Genomic DNA, 21,867 nt, shown 5'->3' with positions numbered 1-21,867 from the left:
ACAACAACAACAACAAAGCTACAGTTAAACTTTGGTTTAAAAAGCTGAACTGGGAGATGATTTAAGGCTCCCACTTACGTTTGCTAGCTGAACGTAACAGCAACTCTATAACAGGCAAGGCACAACAGGATAATGGGGGCGGGGGAGCTACAGGCTGCCTAGGCCTTTTCATTTAAGGCACTCAATGGGAGTGAGGCACCTAAATAGCTTTGAGGATCTGAGCCTTACTCCGTAGAAAACATAATCTGGAATGGTCTCACTGGATCTTACAGGGTTGTATCCCTGGGTATCAACAGGCATTTCCATGTAGCAGAAAGTCCTTGAGGCACTGAACAGATCCTAATACCACATGCCAACTTTGATCCATGACAGTCTTGGCAGGTAAATGTCAATCCAGAGCACTTGCAGCCTCTCCTAACAGATTTCAGAGTAGCAGCCGTGTTAGTCTGTATCCGCAAAAAGAACAGGAGTACTTGTGGCACCTTAGAGACTAACAAATTTATTAGAGCATAAGCTTTTGTATGCATCCGAAGAAGTGGGCTGTAGCCCACAAAAGCTTATGCTCTAATAAATTTGTTAGTCTCTAAGGTGCCACAAGTACTCCTGTTCTTTCTCCTAACAGAGATCATCAATGCCTCTTTTAAAGAGGAAAATGTGCTAATGGTAAGCAGTCATAGCCACCCCTGTACATACATAGCTAATCAAAGCCAACGACAGTGGTTTCTCATGCATTTCATATATCTTTGATTTTCTACCATACCAGTTAGCTGAGCTAAAACTATGCACATGAAAACTCCTCTTCTGTTGCATGGCAGTGATTTGGTTGTATGGAAAAGGACCCTCTGACAATTATTTATAACTAAAGAGGGAGCTGCTCTCAACATGAAAATGCCTTTATGTTCATCAATTAAATTAGCCAAATTTTCATAGTCAAGGTCATCACAGTTCTAAACTAGGTAACTAGGGAAGAGCGTAACTCATATTATATGGGGAAATTATCTTTTTTTAAGAAATAGGGAATATCTCAGTTTCTGTGTGTGTGTATTATATATAAATTTTAGCACAATAATAATTTCTTTTCAGTGGGAAAATCTAAAATTACATCATTCAGCAAATGGTCTAAAGCAGCTAGATTGACTTAGCTTTAAAGAACACTTGCACCAGACCGCCATAAAAATTAAAAACGACAAAGCAAAAAAAAAAAAAGGAGCTGCTTTTGTTCCTTTAAATTGTTTTTTTTCGATAGCAAAGTAACTTTGCTAAATAGGTTTGTATTAATATGTATGTTCAAAGAATTTAACAAAAGATAACCTACATTTTTAAATTATAATATATTCCCACCAATTGTGGTTTGTTACTAGTCACAATTAAATTTGGTCTTTTCTACCCTGGCATTGTCAGAACCATGATGCAGGTGATGTTCCATTTCTGTTTACATGTGTTGTGGTAATTCTGATAACTGCACTTCAGCAGAAAAACTTCCAGAGGTGAAATTAGAACTAACCTTATTTTCAACATGAAATTTGTTGAGGTGGGAATGAGTTTAAGATCCCTAGTAGAGACTTAATAAAATATATTTCATGTCATTTGGGGGCAACTGAATAGTTAGTTTCTAATACACATTTATACTGTACATGTACCTTAAATACAACTCTTATAACTCTGACAGTGTTGGAGATCATTATTATAACCCAGAAAAATGTGTTGGACATAATGTTCAGTAACATTTTTTTCAATATGGACTTATCCTGATCCTACCAAAGTCAAGAGTAAGGCTCCAATGCAAGATCAGGACTTACATTCACATAATACATTTGGGACAACTGATTGACGTCTAATAGCAAAGTTATAGTAAGAATTATATTCTCCCCGCATAACATTTACATCTTTGCTTTGATGGCGCAACATTTATTTTTTTAAAATGATTAGACTAATATCTATAGAGAGAATGATCTGAAATTCTTACCCCTTTTTTATGTTTGGCCGTGAGGGTGTATACATTTTTCCTTACATTTCCTTTGGCTTTTCAAGTCTTCCCCTTGTAGTAACATTAAGGAATGAATAGTGAGCCACTCATTTATATTTCTTATTATAAGTTCCAGAAAGTCTTGACACTTGCATTCTATGGAAGGCCAACAATATACAGCATAATGATTTTATCATCTGTTTTACTTTAGGCAGAGATGTGGTACCAAATGGGATTGTATAGATGTAAGTGAGGGCAAAGTTCAGCTGATGGGATCTCAGGTTAGATTTGATAGTCTTAAGTAAGGCCAACTCTAGTGGTTTAGGAAAATAGCACTCAGAAGCTTGTGTGGAAGCAGAGAAAGAACTGACAGGAAGGGATTGCAATACATGACAGTTCGTTAGCAAGAGTCAGGCTAACTGTAACCCTAATAACGCGAGATTTGTAGAAGCGAGGATTGTGTAAGGCGAGTGGGAAAGAACTGTGTGAGAAGTTGTTGCGACCTTGTGTACATAATGTGTAGAAAATATTGTATGTAGGCTAGAGTCAAAACAAGTGAGAAAAATAAGATATCAAGATGGCCTATGTATAAACAAAATGCAGCTGTTGCTTGTTATTGTCTGTAATGAAAGGTATAAAGGCTTGCTGTAATTGTTTACCTGTAGAGAGACCTGCTTAGCTCTCTCCCTCTGCGCAACTGTGAGAGAAATAAGGCATCTGACTTGCTGTACCCAAACAAAAAGTGAGAACTGTGTTTTTCTCCGACAATTTGGGGGCTCGTCCGGGATGGCAACCCCCACACTTGCAAACAAAGCTTGCTGACTAAGTCTTGTGGTCGGAGTGACTTTTGGCAATAAACGTGGGGCCTGATGAAATTTTCCTTGTGTACTTAAGGAACTACCTGAAGCAATCTCAGAACCTTCAATGATTATTCTCAAGACCTAATGAAGGGTGGGTGAGGTCCCAGAAGACTGGAAAAGGACAAACATAGTACCTATCTTTTAAAAGGGCAACAAAGAGGACCTGGGGAATCATAGACCAGTCAACCTCAATACCTGGAAACATACTGGAACAAAATATTTAAAAATCAATTTGTAAACACCTAGAAGATAATAGGGTGATAAGAAATAGCCAACATGGATTTGTCAAGAACAAGTCATGCCAAACCTATCTAATTTCCTTCTGTGGTAGGGTTACTGGCCTGTGGATGTAGGGAAGCAGTATGTGTGATATATCTTGATTTTAGTAAGGCTTTGGACACAGTCTCACTTGATATTCTCATAAGCAAACTAGGGAGATATGGTCTAGATAAAATTATTGTAAAATGGGTGCACAGTTGGATAAAAAACCATGTTCAGAGAATAGTTATCTATAATTCGCTGTCAAACTGGGAGGATGTATCTTGTGGGGATCCCCAAGGGGCTGTCCTGGGTCTTGTACTTTTTAATGTTTTCATTAATGACCTAGTAATGCAAGGAAGAATATGAATATAAAATATATGGATGATACCAAGAGGGGGTTGCATACACTTTGGAGGACAGGATTAGAATTCAGAATGACCATGACAAATTAGAGAATTGGTTTGAAATCAACAAGATGAAATTCAAAACAGACAAACGCTAAGTACTACACTTAGGAAGGAAAAATAAAATGCACAAACACAAAATGAGGACTACCTGGGTAGATGGTAGTACTGCCGAAAAGGATCTGGGGTTTATAGAGGATTATAAATTGAAGCTGAGACGATAATGTGATGCAGTTGCAAACTAGGCTAATATTCTGGGGTGCTACAACAAGGGTTTATGTTTTTCCCCGTCCTCCCATCCTGAGTCACCAGGGAAACCACTCTTTTGGTGTCCACTCTGTATAATTTATTCAAGTCCCCTCCACCAGCACCTGTACAGTGCAATACAACCATTCTAATACCTATAACCCTATTGCCTTCAACCCCTGTTCATCAGGGCCCTGGGAGGAAAAGGGATCTCCCTTCCTTAAGATCTCCTTTGGTCTGGGCACAGCTAGCCCTGTCCTCGCCTAACACTTCCTTCCTGCCTTTTACTATGCTAGTTAACTAATGAGCCAATTAGTTCCTTAACTCACTCAGTCTCCCCATATGATTGAGGAAATAGGGAGGAATTAGCCAAATAACCATCACTGGAGAAACTAGTTAAGGCCACAGTGGTCAGAATGCTGACCCATCTGTTAGGCCTCAGCACTTTGTCACAAGTATATTAACAGGAGTATCACATGTAAGACACGGGAGGTTATTGCCCCACTCTACCTTGAAATGGTGAAGCCTCAGCTGTAGTATTGTGTCCAGTTTGGGGTACCACACTTTAATAAAGCTGTGGACAAATTGGAGAGAGTCCAGAAGAGAGCAACAAAAATGATGGAAGGGTTAGGACGTATGAGGAAAGGTTAAAAAACTGGGCATGTTTAGTCTTGAGAAAAGAAGATGAAGAGGGGACCTGATAACAGTCTTGAAATATGTTAAGGGCTGTTATAAAGAAGATGGTGATTAATTGTTCTCCATGTCCACTGAAGGTAGGACAAGAAGTAATCCGCTTAATCTGCAGCAAGGGAGATTGTTAGATATTAGGAAATATAAATAGTTAAGCATTGGAAAAAGTTTCCAAGGGAGATAGTGGAATCATTGTCATTGGAGATATTTAAGAACAGATTGGACAAACACCTGTCAGGGATGGCGTAGGTATACTTGGTCCTGCCTCACTGGAGGGGGATGGACTTGATGACTCTCAAGGTCCCTTCCAGCTCTACATTTCTATGTTTCTGTGACACATGACCAGAAAGGGTTAAGCATCCTGCAAAATAAATGACCCAAATTCAACCTCTAGGGACATATTGGTAGATAATATTTGTGGTTTTGTGTATTTACATATATATTGTTAGAAGTTAACAATGTAATCAAACAGTTCCTGTCTATGCTGTATTCTGTTAATTCAGAGATCTAAAGGAGACCTTAACATTTAAATGAATTGTAAATATAGTGATATCACTGTATTCAGCTCTCTTAGAAATGTATAGCAAATCACCTGCAAATGGCTGAAAACAGGCAATTGCCTTATATTAATCCCAGTAGCTAAGCACCACTGATGCTTAGGAAATAAGTCTACTTCAAAGTCTCCATGAGTGCCTATTGTTCACCTACAGACTACTAGCGGTCAAGAGAAGGCCTGGAACTGTATAAAGGTGTCTTGGGTCCTGATCCTTTTTATTTCAGATCTGATTGATGCTTTATGCAGGGGAAGCTTAAGTCATAAGTCTGATATCTCCAGTCCCACCTGGATAACCCTGGATATGAACATTGGACTATACCCTATGGACTAATTCTGAAAGAACTCTTTGCAACTACAAAGCTCAGCATCTCTACTATAAAACTGATCTCAGAATGGTACTCATGTCTGTGTGTATCTGATCTTTTAACCAATACTCTTTCTCTTTTCTTTTTTAATAAATTTTAGTTTAGTTAATATTGGCTGTAAGCGTATATTTGGGTAAGATCTGAAGTATTCATTAACCTGGGAGGTAACATGTCCGATCCTTTGGGATTGGTAGAACTTTCTTATATGATGAATAAGATTTTCAGTAATCCTCATCATATTTGACTTGGGTACCTGGGTGAAGGCTTAAGGCTGGGTTGCTTTAAGGGAACTGTGTTTTGGCTTCTGGGTAACCAGTAAGGTATTATAGAAGTTGTTTCGAGGCTAGTTTGGTGGCTCTAAAAACTGGAATGACCACCAGCTTTGGGGATTGTCTGCCCCATTCTTTGCAGTTTGCCCTAATTAAATAACCTCAGTGTGGCTCCCCTGGGATCCTGATCACAGTTTCTATGTCTTTGGGTTTCCCCAGTACAAATAATGGGCCAAATCCTGCAGTGCTTCTGTATGGACATATTCTTTTGGACCCAGGAAAAATCTACACAGTGGGGAGATACCATAAAAGTTTAAACTCAGAGTTTTTTCCTCATATTCCATAAGGAGATAGCAAGTTCCCCTTTCCACAGAGGTTGCCCTCCTAAACTAATAGGTGTCTTGGAAAGCCTGGTACTTTCATATAGCTGCCAAGCTGGTTCCCTTTCTCCCAGCAGTAAGGCTCCTAAAGTGGCTCACCCAGGAGTCTCACTGTAGCATGCATAGAGGGGAACCCAGTAAGAGTTTACTGCTTGGATCATAATTAACTCCCATTAGTTAACAGGGCATGTAACCATGGCTCCTGTAGGAGATCAGGTTTATGATAGTTATTCTCTCACGCAACCACTTCTTTTCCCTGACCCCATAGGCGCCGACTTCCCTTCTACCCGGGGGGTGCTTGACCCCCTCCCTCCAAACCCTCCCCTACTCCACCCTTCCCACAAGTCCCTTCCCCCACCCTGCCTCTTCCTGCCCCTGCTCCGCCCCACCCAGCCTCTTCCCCACCTCTTTCCACCCCTTTCCCTGAACACGCCCCATCCCCACTCCTCCCCCTCCCTCCTGGAGCCAACCAGCACGCTGTGAAACTGCTGTTAACAATGGGTGGGAGGCACTGGCAGGGAGGGGGAGGAGTGATCAGCGGGGCTGCCAGTGGGGGAGAGGCACGGGGGGCAGGGGAGGGAGTTTGGCTGCCAGTGGGTGCTTGCGCCCACTAATTTTTCTCTGTGGGTGTTCCAGGGCTCCAGAAGCACCCACGGAGTTGGCACCTATGCCTGACCCTATCTCCAAAATCCAAGTAGAGTCTGAAGTAGAGTTGTGCCAGTTGATGGGAGTCTGTTAGATAAGAAGGGTGCACACCATAGAGCTAACACTCCCCCCCGTCTGTGTGCTTCTGGTGGGTTCCAATAGATTTGACTCCTCTCACAGAAGTGAATGGGAAATGTGCCTGAGTCAGGAATTAGGCCAATTATTGGTATTGGCCTAATAATTAATATGCTTAGTTCTTTTAAAGATATCACAACTCTTTTACAAAGTGTAGCCAGATTTGTGAAAGCTCTAGTCATAACCAGAGAAGAGTAATTTTTCTGTGAATTTGCATGAAATTATGTATTTTGCAGAATGGATTCTCTTTAGACTGTCACAGACCCTGCTTGTGAGGATTCTGATTGTCATTGTATTGGCGCACATCAGATTTTCATTTCGATTCTGGCATCTGTACTGATTAAACATAGAGGAGAGTGAAATGGTGATGATACCTGTTATTGCTCTGAACTGTGAAGGTCAACATGTCTTTTCCTTTTTTCCTAGAAACATTTCTTCTGGAAAGCAGAAGTATCGGGAATGAAATCACATATAATTATTGTGGTCTGATACAATGCCATTCCTAACGTATTTCTAGATGTCTGCTTTACCATTGGCCATGGTTTAGCTATCACATAGCAAAAGTGGTAAAGATAGGAAATCAATATAGTTGTTGAAAGAAATATTGGAAATGTGAAGTTGCAGAAGAGATAAATGACTATTCTAGATAGATCTAGATCACTGATAGTTCATACCTCAGTGCTTGAAGGTTGTCGGTGATCCCTCAAGGTCAAGAATGTCTCTTTCACAGATTTTCATGGGTCCTTGGTGATTAAGGAGTCCAATTCTTGAGCCACAGGCTTGTTGGTAGACATTGCAAGTGGTGATGGAAGACAGGGTTGGACCACAATTGCAGTGTGACAGTTGTCTTTCCTTTTTTTTCTGGCATTTTTCTGTGACCAGGGCAAGGCGATTTTCCTCAGAAGTGGAAGTTCCCTCTCTGACAAGTCTTGGCCAGTTATCCCTATCCTGAGCTGCTACCTCCCAGTGTTTCTTTTGGCCTCCCCATTTCCTTTCTCCTTTGGTGAGTTGGGCGTACAGCAGTTGTTTTGGTAAGCATACATCAGGCATGAGCACACAATGCCCGCTCCATCTCAGCTGGTGCTGGAAAATCAGGGCCTTCACAGTTGAAGAGGTTTGGTTGGGATAATGTTGATGCTTACTTGATCCTTACCCACAGTATCCAAAGCGCTTGCATCCTTAAAACTGGAGCATATCCCACATTCCTGATATTTCTAAAACTCCCATAAATTTCAGTTGGAGTTTTGTGAGTAGTAAGATCAAGCCGTTGAGCTGGAAATCTTGCACAGTCAGCCTTTCTCATAGTATCTGTGTTTGGTGTCAGCTGGAAAGCAGAAGAGACTGGAAAACAAAGAGGAAAATGTTAACCAAACTTTTTAAAACTTTTTTTTAAAAGGTTCTGTTCCAAAGGTTGACATTGATTAATACTTTACTCAAATAAATTCACCCACCCTTAATACAGATGCTGGCACCTGATCAAGATGTGGAAGAACATAACCAGAAAAACACATACAAACAAGGTTAAGAAACTACTAGCACTTTTCTTCTTGAAGTTTAAAAAAGAAAGTCAGGGCAAATCTAAAATGGAAGGTAAATTAAAACAGTGAACCCTTTCCTTTATGGAGTTAGAATAATACATTAATTGCACAGACACCTCTGTGAAATGCATTTTATAACATTACTGATAAATGTCTCTCTCCCACTGTTTCCAAAGGTTGATCCATTAGTCATTAAATGAGCAACTGCCACTAATAATTCACTTGGCCTCATTCCACACCATAATGAGTTCTGGGACAGTTAGAAAGTATTATATATTAATGCTTTCCTAGTTACTGACCAAAAGAAATTGCTCAAAGAGTCTTCTAAGATCTGCATTTTCCCCTCATATTTACTCCCATTAAAATTCTCTTTAATGAGCATCAAAAGACCTGCGGTTCTAAATTACTACCATTTTTCTTTCCAGTTAACCATTTGAGGATGAGAAAATGTTTATTTAAAAAAGCTGAAAAGTAACATATGCAAGCAAAGTTATGGTTAAGAAAGACCTTTTGTACTCTATAGTTGATACACTGGTTTGAAATATAGCATGGATAGGTTCAAAGAGACATTAAACTAGAAAGCTATTACATGCTTTGGAAACTAAGAGCAATATTTTTAAATTTAGGTGACTAATGTGAGGCTAAAGTCAATGGGAGCAGCTGAGTGCTCAGCACGTCTGAAAATCAATCCACTTCTCTGTAGGTCTCTACATACGGATCTAGAAGCCTAACTTTACTCAACTTTAGTTGAAAATATTGTCCTAAGTCAATAATACAACAAAAAGAACAGGAGTACTTGTGGCACCTTAGAGACTAACAAATTTATTTGAGCATAAACTTTCATGGGCTACAGCCCACTTCATAAAAAGGTGGGACAAACACCCCAAGGAGCCCCTCTCTCTTCCCCTGCCCATCACATTCACTGGACCCAAAGAGACAAAGGAAGCATTTTTTGGACTCTGCGGGAGGGGTCTTGGTGCACAGAGTTTGGTCAGTAATACAGGTCTGCTGCATCTTACGCGCATTTAACATGCGCAATTTCAGCTTTACGAGGTCGGCAAAAACAAAACAAAAACAAAAAAAAAGAGAAAAATAACAATTTTAATACTGTACCTGTAGTGCGGGCGATTCCGACCCGCCATTACACTCAATGTAATTTTGACTATTTGCGATTTTCTGCGCTGACTGCAGAACATAACCCCAGCGTAAGATGCGACAGACCTGTACTGCGGAAAGTATGTGGTGAGAAACCTTGCTTGGATCTTACATGGTTTGCTAAGTTAGGCATTAATAAGTGTTTTGTCTTTATTTTTTTGTAGACATTTCTGACTTTTATGCCTCATTATTTGTACTCATTCAAAATCTCTCTCTTTATAGTTAATAAACTTGTTTTACTGTTTTAGTGTGTTTAAATTAAAGTGTCTGAATAACTATTTGAGATAATAAGCTGACATATTATTCCCTTAAAAGAATAATGGGTTTAAAATGGTTGTACTATCTAGGAGAGGGCTGGGCAGTACACAAGAGATACATTTCTGGGGGAAATCTGGGGCTGGAAGTATGTTGGGATCACCCTGCTGTATAACCAAGGCTGGTGGAAGCTACAGCGGAACTGCTGTCAGACACTCAGAGTGACATGCTGGAAGGCTGTCAGAGGCCCACATGGGACCTACTTCAGCAAGGCACTGTAAGGCTCCCATAGTTGTAGAGCAGGGGTGACACAACCCCACACTGGTCTGTACTATACCCTGGTATGTCACAATTCTAACTCCATGTACTTTGATATCCAGATGAAAAAGGACCTTAATATGATCACCTTGGTTTGGGCTTGGTTTCGCAAAATCAAAAACCAATTGACAGGGTTTTCCAAACTAAAGCCATACTGTGACTCCAGACTTCTACCTCTTATATGTCAATTTTAATTCTTCTTTCCTCTTCTCCATTTTCTTTTCATTTTTCCTTCTTATCTATAATCTTCTCCATCAACAACCTATGATGGGAATGATTTTATTTCTGGGCACAAGTTTGGGTTTTTCATTTTGATATGAACAGGGTCAGGAATGAGTCCAATCTTATGTGCTTTAGTAAGGAGTCCTACAGCCGAGAGTGATCTTCCCTTGATACCTGAGAGTCATATTTTGGATATCTTCAAGTGCAGATGTTGTGTTGATTGTAATAGTGAGGTATCTGAGATCTGAGATAGCCAGGTCATAGACATTTAAGAACTTTTTGTACATTAATACTAGAATTTAGAATTCAATGTGAAAACAAACAGGGAGCCAGCCAGTGGAGTTTATAAGAACATTGGAGTGATATGGTGCACTGTCCTTTTTTGTTTAATAGGTGGGTTGCTGAAAGTTAAACAAGATGTTTCTTCCATGCGCCATTCACCTTCTAAGGTAGAGCAAGGTAAAGTGAGTTGTAGGAGTATAGTTGGAAGGTGACAAACACAACTTACTGTAGCAAGACCCTAATTTGAAAGGAAAAATTGCAATCTCTTAGTCAACCAAAGAGGGAAGAAGGCTTTCCTAATCACGGTTGAAATCCAGGAGCAGTGGGGAGTCCAGCACAGTCCCCAAACTGCACAATATTTTGATAATAGGGGCTGGTGTGTATTTTTAAGTGGAAAGGGTAAAGTACTAAACCTTACAGGATTTGATGTGTGAGGAGGCAAAAGTTTCCATCATGAGTTTCTGGGATCTGCCTGACAGGAATGAGTGGATCCTAGAGTGCCCCTTTATTTATTCCTGTTAAGTTTTGTGTGTATCATCAGCACAATAGTGGGTTTCACTCAGAGGCCAGCAGTGAGCAGACCATGGCCCATCAATTCCCCTGGTGCTCCAGAGTTCTCCCAGACAAATGGGAGTGAGGGGAGGTAGGAACCTCTGGGCCTTTCCTCTCCACCAGGTCCCAGCCCAGGACACAAGGGGCAGAGGTGTGGTTACACTGGATAGCACCACCCCTTGCTGGTCAGGTGCACCAGGCTCCTCTGGGTTGCTTCCTACCTCTCTGCTCTCTCTTTAGTTTGGGGTATGGCTGCAACTTTCCCCCCAACGGGAGTTCTCAGGCACTCCCAATAGCTCAGTCAGTCAACTGAACATTCCCCAGTTTTCCTCCTAGTGTCCAGTTATTCTCCTCAGCAGGGAGTGTGGGAGGGGAAAGGAGCAGGCCCCTACCCTCTTAGTTGGATCTTACCCATAGTCCAGACCCTCATCTGTGGATTGCTTTGTCCAGAGAAGCTGCAAACTGGCTTCCTCCTTTAGACAGCCTCTCCTTTATTCTCCCCTCTGCTTGACTGTCAGAGTCCCCTTTTGAGCAAATCCTCCATTTGGAGCATGATCTGCAGGTGCTGAGGGGTGGGGCCCTCAGGCACAGTACTGTTCCTTCACTCTCTTAGTTTCATACACCACCACCCCAACTCAGGCCTGGCTTAATGGGGTTGGTCTGTGTTGAGAAATTCCTCCATCCCATGAGAAGAAGTCCACACACTTGTGATCTTTTCCCACTTGGTGCAGGACATCAGACTGATATAGCTGTAGTGAGAGGTACAAAATCCAGGGGGTGTGGTCCTTCATGCCATGTAACCACTGGAGGGGTGTGTGGTGTAAAGATAGAAGAATTACTATAGTGGGAGTGTTGCAACTGGTTCCCCAATGCTAAACCATAATGTGACATTAGGCTGTTCTCTCTCTCTCTCTCTTTCTCTCTCATAACCTAGAGATTACTACCTCACAGGCATTAGCTATTTGTGTCACTTGTGACACAGGGATGTCTAGTTCCTGTACAATCACAGTTTCCAAAGGCATTCCCTCTTCTCTATCGGGGAGACGCTAACAGAGAAAAGGATATCTCCTCCCCCTTTGCTCCACTAGTCTCCTCGGCATCACTAGTTCCCTCCTCTAAAATGACACTTGACTCCACCTCCTGCTGTGTCACTCTGGGACTTCCCTTTTCTGTTTTCAGACTGCTTGTAGTTGCTTCACTGCTAACCTCCTCTTCTGACTCTCCCTGTGGCTCTTGAAACTCAGTCTCTGACTCTGCTCCTCAAGGTACCATGTCAGCCTGAGCTAACTCTCTCATCCTACTTCCAGTAACTGGCCCCACATGTTAGTCAATCTCCATCAGTTTCACCATACCAACTAGGAGGGGAACCGATGCTCTGTCCTCCTCTAACTCATGTCCTATCTTTCTTGCAATATGTGTTACCATCGACACCATTTTATTTGCTCTCTCTCTCTCAAGAAGCTCTCAGCAGCGGGCATTTCTGTAGCCCGGCTATACCAGAGGCCAGCTACGCCAACCCCCTCCCCGGCTCAGACATTCACACCCTCTACCCCCAGAGCCCAGCCACACACACCCTAGCCCAGACACTCACACTCCCTACCCCCCAGAGCCCAGGCGTGGAGCCCACCAAGCCCAGACACTCACACCTCCTACCCCCACAGAGACCAGCTGAGCCCCCCCCCCACACACACAGCCCAGACACTCGCAGACCTTACCCTCTTAGAGCCCAGGGAGCTAGAGGGAGAAACAGCCTGATCATGCTATCATAGAAGATATGGGTTGGAAGAGACCTCAGGAGGTCATCTAGTCCAACCCCCTGCTCAAAGCAGGACCAACTCCAACTGATGCTGGGCTTGCACGGAATTTCCTGTGCACCGCCACCTCCTTCCTTCTTGGCTTCACAAAAGTGATGTCCCTTACCCTGGAGATCATAAAAGTGTTTTCCTGGGTGGGGATCCCTCAAGAAATAATTACTAAGAAAGGTACTAATTTTATGAGCCAAATCCCCTGGCCTTGTCTTCTATTTGCGAGCTGGGCTCTGATAGGTCCAGTGGCCCCTAGTGGTGGCCAATATCTCTGCAACCCACTTCTGTGGGGGGAAAAAGGAAATTCTGCAAGCACATTAATTTCTGTGAAATTCTGCATTGCACAGGAGCACAGAATCCCCCAGGAGTAACTTATGGACCACCTCACCCCAAACTTTCCAATAGCCCTCTCAAAATTACTCTGTGACAACTGTAGTGCTTTGTTAAATGAAAAGAAAAGAAAAAAATTAGGACAAGAGTAAAGAGTCAAGATGAAAATAAATTCATTGTAATTTGGTGCAGTTGCTCGGATATATTCCCTCCTTCCCTATCCCCTTCATTTCCTCTAGGAAATGCTCCATCCTTTGAAGCATTGAGCATCTTCAACTCCCATTGATTGCAGTGGGAGTTAAGGGCTCTCACCATTTTGCAGTGGGTTTAAACTTCAGCAAACTAAAGCCATTTTACTTCTCCATGAGAGCATCCACCCGGGGTTTTGATGCACTTTAATTTATGTATATTAATTTCACAGTGTTAGTTAATTCATCTTAACTCCTTGTGTAGACATGCCTTCAGTGTCTTGTTCTGTCAGGGCCTAAGACAGACCCATAATACAGTTCAGAAATAGAAAATACAGAATGAGTAGGTGAAGTTAAAATCTTCAGGCGGTGTGATACTACACATGTAGGGCCTGATCCAAAGCCCACTCTAGCCCCTAAATTCTCCCATTGACTACAATGGGCTTTGGATAAGACCATTATTGCTTGTCTATACATAAGAAGATGTACCACCTTAACTATACAGACATGCAGTTATATGGGTAGAAAAGTACTTATATCGGTATAGCTTATTCCCGTATGAGAAGGGGAATAAGATATACTGATATAAGCACTTCTATACTGATATAACTGTGTCCATAGTAGGGCTTTACCAATATAACTACTTTAGCTAAAAATCACACCCGTAACCAAAATATTGATACTAGTAAATTTTTTAAGCATAGACCAGCCTTATTTGTGGATTAGCATTACTAGTCTTCCCAGAATTGTGAAAATGTATCCCTGAATGGTGGAACAATTGTATCCATAATATGATTTCTTCTTCCCAAGTTTCACTTGTTGTGATAGATGTATACTGATGGGACCCTTACTAGTAGCTTTAGAAATATTTAAGCAGCTAAACATCTAAATCTTAAAGACTATGACGTGGGTAAAGTTAACTTGAGTTCTCAAAAGTTATGTTCTCACCAGAAATTCTAGTGGTGAAAATTCTGGGTTGTATAAAATGATTTAATGCCCTTATGTTTCCTTCAGCTGATGTAATGAGCCATTTAGCTCACACAAGTTTGGTGGGTTTTGACAGTTAATTTACAAATGACATCTCAAAACAAGCAACTAAGATTCCAGGTCTCTCTGTGCCAAAAAGTAATTAGCCTGAACCTACATAACACTAGCAGTTAAAGCCAAGCTGAGCTGTTTTATATGCCCTTTCAACATGGTGCAAATGAGTTTTCAGTGCAGAACTGCACAATCCTATTGTGAATTAAAGTCAGATTCTGCCTCAGAGGAGCTATATGCAAATCTGAGAAAAAATTCTGCTTAGGCTTTCTTTTTAAATCGCCCCCAAATTAAAAAATGCCATCTCTTCTAGCCACAAATTTGTCATCCCCTTGCTAATCAAGTGTCCATAGCAAGCCATAATGACATGGTAAATTATAATGAATAGCATAGAGATCTAGCATTAATTAAACACACATCTGATTTCTATTATAACAGGAGTACAGACAGGTTCATACCTATGAGGCCAGCGAATGTAGAAACGACTGCAAGTTCTACTATCCCTAGTGGTCTTCTTAAAATGTGTCGGTAGTTTCATAAAATAACTGGTCAATAATAAATTCATTTCACAGTAGAATCAATGCTTTGGGAACTACCATACCCTGCGATGCCCCTAGCATGAAATTAATGAGGCAAGTGAAATGGCCATTTTAATTTCTTTTTAGCCCCGAGACTTTTCAGAACAATATTTCCATTACTCATATTCAGTAGCACTAAATTTCTAGACTGCATGTAGATAATACCTAATTAAAACATACCACTTTTTGTTTGTAGATCTTAAAGAACTTCACAAAAGGTGACAGGCATCTTTAGCTCTGTTTTTCAGATTCACAAACTGAGGCAGAGTGATTTGACCAAGGTCACACACTAAGTCAGTGTCAGAACTTGGAATAGAAGCCAGGTTTCCTAGATCCCTGTCCTATGCTGTCTTTGAATGATGCACCCATATGCCCGTAACACACATACTTATACTCTGCCTTTGCATTGTGCTGAATAAGAGCTACTTACACCTGCCCTACATTTACACTTAGCTTACTTCACAAAAAGAACGTAACATCTGCTAACTCTTTCTTGACCTTATCGGGTACAGAAAACAGCTGAGGCAAGATTCAATGCTGCATCTCTCTGCATAAATAAAATGATAATGATAGACAGGGCTGGCGCAACCCATTAGGCGACCTAGGTGGTCGCCTAGGGCACTACAATTTGGGGGGCCGCAACCGCGGCAGTATTTCAGTGGCGGGACCTTCCGCCGCCTCTGTGGGGGGCGGCATTTTGGGGCAGGACCTTCCGCCACCTAGGGCGGCAGAAAAGCTGGCGGCGCTCCTGATGATAGATCAAATGCTTTTGTAACACACGGCATCTCAAATTCAAGTATAGCTAGTGTGCAATTTTTCCACCAGTTCAGACAGCAACTATAAATTTCAAGCACTATAACATGGCAGCCAGATGAAGGTGTATTGGGTGCTCAGTGAGAAAAGAATGTCAGTCACTGAGTCGTCTAATTCCTTACACCACCACAGCCAACAGAACATGAAGATTTATTTTCATCCAACATTTTCCAACTAATTTTACTTTAAAGTCACTGTCAAATGTTCCAGCAGCATTCTCATTCCATCAGCGGGTGCCTCTAGTCCTAATCCCATATCACTCTCGAGATAAGGCAGCGACAAATGGCCAGGCCTGTCTGACTGCAATACTGCCACACTCTCTCTTTTTCTCTTCAGGTTTCTCCCTCTGGAATAAGAAACAAATGTAGTATTGTCTGCAGTATTTCCTTTGAAATTCTAATCATGTAGATAAGAAAAGTGTGAGACAATATGCAACTAAACCCTCCCTTCCCCCACCCCCATAACTCCCTCAAATTTTGCAGGAGAGAAGGCACATCTGTTTATAATTTATGGGACTCACAGAGTGAAAGTGGGACAAACTCTTTCAAACACGGATGCCTAAAGTTAGTCACTGAGAAGCAGATGCTTCTGATTAAAGGGTTATTTATATAGGTGTTTGTAATGGTCCTCACTCAGGGTCTGGTTCTGGAGCATGGCCTAGTGGTCACGGCTGCAACCCGTGACTGCCAAGGGGGTTGTGGGGAGGGAAGCCCAGGCCCTCCCACTTCACCGAGCTCTGATGCAGGGTCCTTTGGGCTACCAGTAGTCTGGCAACCAAAACTGCTTAAGGATGTCCTCTCTGGGCCTCTTCCTCTTGTCACCCACCTTCCCCGCAGGGTCAGCTTAGCCCAAGGCTTTCCCCTGCTGGGGAAATCCAACCAGAATAACTAAGAGGCAGTTACTAATGTCCAAGGTCCCCAGGATACTTCCCTCTCTGGGTGGGTCCTTCCTTCCCTGAGGGAAGGCCCCTTTGGGCAGCTGTGTCAGAGCCTGTAGGCTTCCCTCTGCTCTGCTGGTGCTGTGGGTTGCAGGTCTGCTTATTTAAGAACATAAGAATGGCCATACTGGGTCAGACCAAAGGTCCGTCTAGCCCAGTATCCTGTCTACTAACAGTGGCCAATGCCAGGTGCCCCATAGGGAATGAACAGAACAGGTAATCATCAAGTGATCCATCCCCTGTTGCCCATTCCCAGCTTCTGGCAAACAGAGGCTAGGGACACCATCCCTGCCCATCCTGGCTAATAGCCATTGATTGACCTATCCTCCATGAATTTATCTGGGGTTTTTTTGAACCCTGTTATAGTCTTGGCCTTCACAACAACCTCTGGCAAAAAATTCCACAGGTTGACTGTGCTTTGTATCAAGAAATACTTCCTTTTGTTTGTTTTTAAACCTGCTGCCTATTAATTTCATTTGGTGACCCATAGTTCTTGGGTTATGAGAAGGAATAAATAACACTGCCTTATTTATTTTCTCCACACCAGTCATGATTTTATAGATCTCTATCATATCCCCCCTTAGTCGTCTCTTTTCCAAGCTGAAAAGTCCCAGTCTTATTAATCTCTCCTCATACGAAAGCCATTCCATACCCCTAATCATTTTTGTTGCTCTTTCCTGAACCTTTTCCTATTCCAATATATCTTTTTTCAGATGGGGCGATCACATCTGCAATCAGTATTCAAGATGTGGGAGTACCATGAATTTATATAGAGGCAATATGATATTTTCTGTCTTATTATCTATCCCTTTCTTAATGATGCCCAGCATTCTGTTCACTTTTTTGACTGCCGCTGCACATTGAGTGGCTGTTTTCAGAGAACTATCCACAATGACTCCAAGATCTCTTTCTTGAGTGGTAACAGTTAATTTAGACCGCATCATTTTATATGTATAGTTGGGATTATGTTTTCCAATATGCATTACTTTGCATTTATCAACATTGAATTTCATCTGCCATTTTGTTGCCCAGTCACCCAGTTTTGAGAGATCCTTTTGTAGCTCTTCGCAGTCTGCCTGGGACTTAACTATCTTGAGTAGTTTTGTATCATCTGAAAATTTTACCATCTCACTTTTTCCCCCTTTTTCCAGCTCATTTATTAATATGTTAATAGGACTGGTCCCAGTACAGACACTTAGGGGACACCACTATTGGCCTCTCTCCATTCTGAAAACTGACCATTTATTCCTACCCTTTGTTTCCTATCTTTTAACCAGTTACCAATCCATGAAAGGACCTTCCCTCTTATCTCATGACAGCTTAGTTGTCAAAGGTTTTCTGAAAATCTAAGTACACCTCTACCTCAATATAACAGTGTCCTCGGGAGCCAAAAAATCTTACCGCATTATAGGTGAAACCACGTTATATCAAACTTGCTTTGATCTGCCAGAGTGCGCAGCCCCGCCCCCCCATCCCGGAGCACTGCTTTACCGCGTTATAGCAGAATTCGTGTTATATTGGGCCGCGTTATATCGGGGTAGAGGTGTACACTGTATCCATTGGATCCCCTTTGTTCACGTGCTTGTTGACCCCCTCAAAGAATTCTAGTGGATTGGTGAGGCGTGACTTCCCTTTGCAAAAACCATGTTGACTCTTCCCCAACAAATTATGTTCATCTATGTGTCTGACAGTTTTGTTCTTTACTATAGTTTCAACCAGTTTGCCCGGTACTGAAGTCAGGCTTACTGGCCTCTAATTGCTGGCAGGGCCGCCCAGAGGATTCAGGGGGCCTGGGGCAAAGCGGGAGAGCAGACATACTCACCAGGCAGCGCGCCAAGTCTGCGGCGGCGGCGGCGAGTCCTTCAGTTGCTCCGCGTCTTTGGCAGCACTGAAGGACCCGCCGCCAAAATGCCGCCGAAGACCCGGACCGCCGCAGGGTAAGTAAAAAGGTGCCTCTAGCCAGGAAAGGGATTCTCAGCCAGGGGTCACAGGGTCCCTGCGGGGCCCAGGGCCTGGGGCAAATTGCCCCACTTGCCCCCCCCCCCCCCCCGTGGGCAGCCCTGATTGCCGATATCACCTCTGGAGCCCTTTTTAAAAATTGGAGTCACATTAGCTATCTTCCACTCATTTGGTATAGAAGCTGCTTTAAAAGATAGGTTACAGACTACAGTTAGTAGTTCTGCAATTTCACATTTGAGTTCCTTCAGAACTCTCGTGTGAATACCATCTGGTCCTGGTGACTTATTACTGTTTAGTTTATCAGTTTGTTCCAAAACCTCCTCTAATCACACCTCAATCTGGCTCAGTTCCTCAGATTTGACACCCAAAAAGAATGGCTGTGGTTTGGGAATCTCCCTCACATCCTCAGCCGTGAAGACCAATGCAAAGAATTAATTTAGTTTCTCCGCAATGGCCTTATCATCCTTGAGTGCTCCTTTAGCATCTTGATCGTCCAGTGGCCTCACTGGGTTGTTTAGCAGGCTTCCTGCTTCTGATATACTTAAAAAAAAAAAAAGATGTAATTTGTTGAGTGTTTGGCTAGCTGTTCTTCAGATTATTTTTTGGCCTTCCTAATTATATTTTTGCACTTCACTTGCCAGAGTTTATGCTCCTTTCTACTTTCCTCACTAGGATTTAACTTCCACTTTTTAAAGGATGCTTTTTTGCCTCTCACTGCTTCTTTTACTTTGTTGTTTAGCTATGGTGGCACTTTTTTGGTTCTCTTACTGTGTTTTTTAATTTGGCGTATACATTTAAATTGAGCCTCTGTTATGGTGTCTTTAAATTTTCCGTGAAGCTTGCAGGGATTTCACTTTTTGCGCTGTACCTTTTGATTTCTGTTTCACTAACTTCCTCGTTTTTGTGTAGTCCCCCTTTCTGAGATTAAATGCTACAGTGTTGGGCTGTTGTGGTGTTTTCCCTGCCACAGAGATGTTAAATTTAATTATATTATGGTCACTATTACCAAGCGGTCCAGCTACATTCACCTCTTGGACCAGATCCTGTGCTCCACTTAGGACTAAATCAAGAATTGCCTCTCCTCTTGTGGGTTCCAGGACTAGCAGCTCCAAGCAGCAGTCATTTAAGGTCTCAAGAAACTTTATCGCGGCATCCCATCCTGAGGTGACATGTACCCAGTCAATATGGGGATAGTTGAAATCCCCCATGATTACTGAGTCTTTAATTTTAATAGCCGCTCTAATCTCCCTGAGCACTTCACCATCACCATCCTGGTCAGGTGGTCGGTAATATATCGCTAGTGCTATATTCTTATTATTCGAGCATGGAATTACTATCCATAGAGATTCTAGGGTACAGTTTGGTTCATTTAAGATTTTAACTTCATTTGATTCTACATTTTCTTTTGCATATAGTGCCACTCCTCCACCAGCACAACCTGTTCTGTCCCTCCGATATACTTTGTACCCTGCTATTACTATGTCCCATTGATTATTCTCATTCCACCAAGTTTCTGTGATGCCCATTATATCAATATCCTAATTTAAGATGAGGCACTCTAGTTCACCCATCTTATTATTTAGACTTCTAGCATTGGTATATAAGCACTTTAAAAACTTGTCACTGTTTAGCTGTCTGCCATTACATGATGTAATTGAGTGGGATTTCTTTTCATGTGACTGTTTCTCATCAGATCCTATCTGTATTTTATCATCTTCCATTCTCTCCTCCTTATTAGGACATAGAGAATCTCCATTAATAGATCTGTCCCTAAGGGAGGTCTCTGTCCAAACCATGTGCTCCTCCGCACCTGTCAGCTTTCCCCCAGCCTTTAGTTTAAAAGCTGCTCTATGACCTTTTTAATTTTAAGTGCCAGCAATCTTGGCACTTTGGTTTAGGTGGAGCCCATCCTTCCTGTATAGGCTCCCCCTTTCCCAAAAGTTTCCCCAGTTCCTAATAAATCTAAACCCCACCTCCCTACACCATCGTTTCATCCATCCATTGAGACCCTGCAGTTCTGCCTGTCTATCTGGCCCTGTGCGTGGAACTGGAAGCATCTCAGAGAATGCTACCATGGAGGTCCTGGACTTCACTCTCTTACCTAGCAGCCTAAATTTGGACTCCAGGGACCTCTCTCTTATCCTTTCCTATGTCATTGGTACCTACATGTACCACGACCACCGGCTCCTCCCCAGCACTACACATAAGTCTATCTAGATGTCTCGAGAGATCCACAACCTTTGTACCAGGTAGGCAAGTCACCATGCGGTTCTCCTGGTCATCGCAAACCCAGCTATCTATGTTTCTAATGATTAAATCGCCCATTACTAATACCTGTCTCTTCCTAAAAAGCGACAAAGAGTCCTGTGGCACCTTATAGAATAACAGATGTATTGGAGCATAAGTTTTCGTGGGTGAATACCCGCGAAATTCACCCATGAAAGCTTGTGCTCCAATACGTCTGTTAGTCTATAAGGTGCCACAGGACTCTTTGTCACTTTTCACAGATCCAGACTAACACGGCTACCCCTCTGATACTTGTCTCTTCCTAATAACTGGAGTTCTTTCCCCGGGAGAGGTATCCTCAGTGCAAGAGGATACCACAACATCATCTGGAAGGAGGGTCCCAACTACGGGATCATTTCTCTCTGCTCCAGTTGGATGTTCTCCTTCCCTGAGACTTTCATCCTCCTCAACAGCACTTAGGCTGTTAGACTGGGGGTGAGACTGTTCTACTGTGTCTCGGAAAGTCTCATCTATGCACCTCTCCATCTCCCTTAGCTCCTCCAGCTCAGCTCTCCCAAGCCCGTACACGGTCTCTGAGGGCCAGGAGCTCCTTGCACCGAATGCACACATACGCCACCTGCCTCAGGCTGCACTGGGTGCAATAAACTGGATATCCCCCAATCTGTTGCTGGACTTCTGCCTGCATTATCTTTTTACTCCTGAAGCTCGTTCTTTGGTGCTGTTTTGTTTTTATCAGGAGGCGTTTTGGGCTTTAAGTTTAAAGAATGTTAAGTTTATCTAGCCCCCCTCCTCACGCTCCTCCCTGGAGAGCTCCCTCGCAAAACTCCCCTGTTAGCCACTCCTGTTCGCAAGCTAGTTCACTGCCTGCTCTGC

The sequence above is a fragment of the Malaclemys terrapin genome, chromosome 1 (assembly GCF_027887155.1).
Source record: "Malaclemys terrapin pileata isolate rMalTer1 chromosome 1, rMalTer1.hap1, whole genome shotgun sequence".
NCBI classification, from domain to species: Eukaryota; Metazoa; Chordata; order Testudines; family Emydidae; genus Malaclemys; species Malaclemys terrapin.
Note: the sequence above shows the minus strand (reverse complement) of the source record.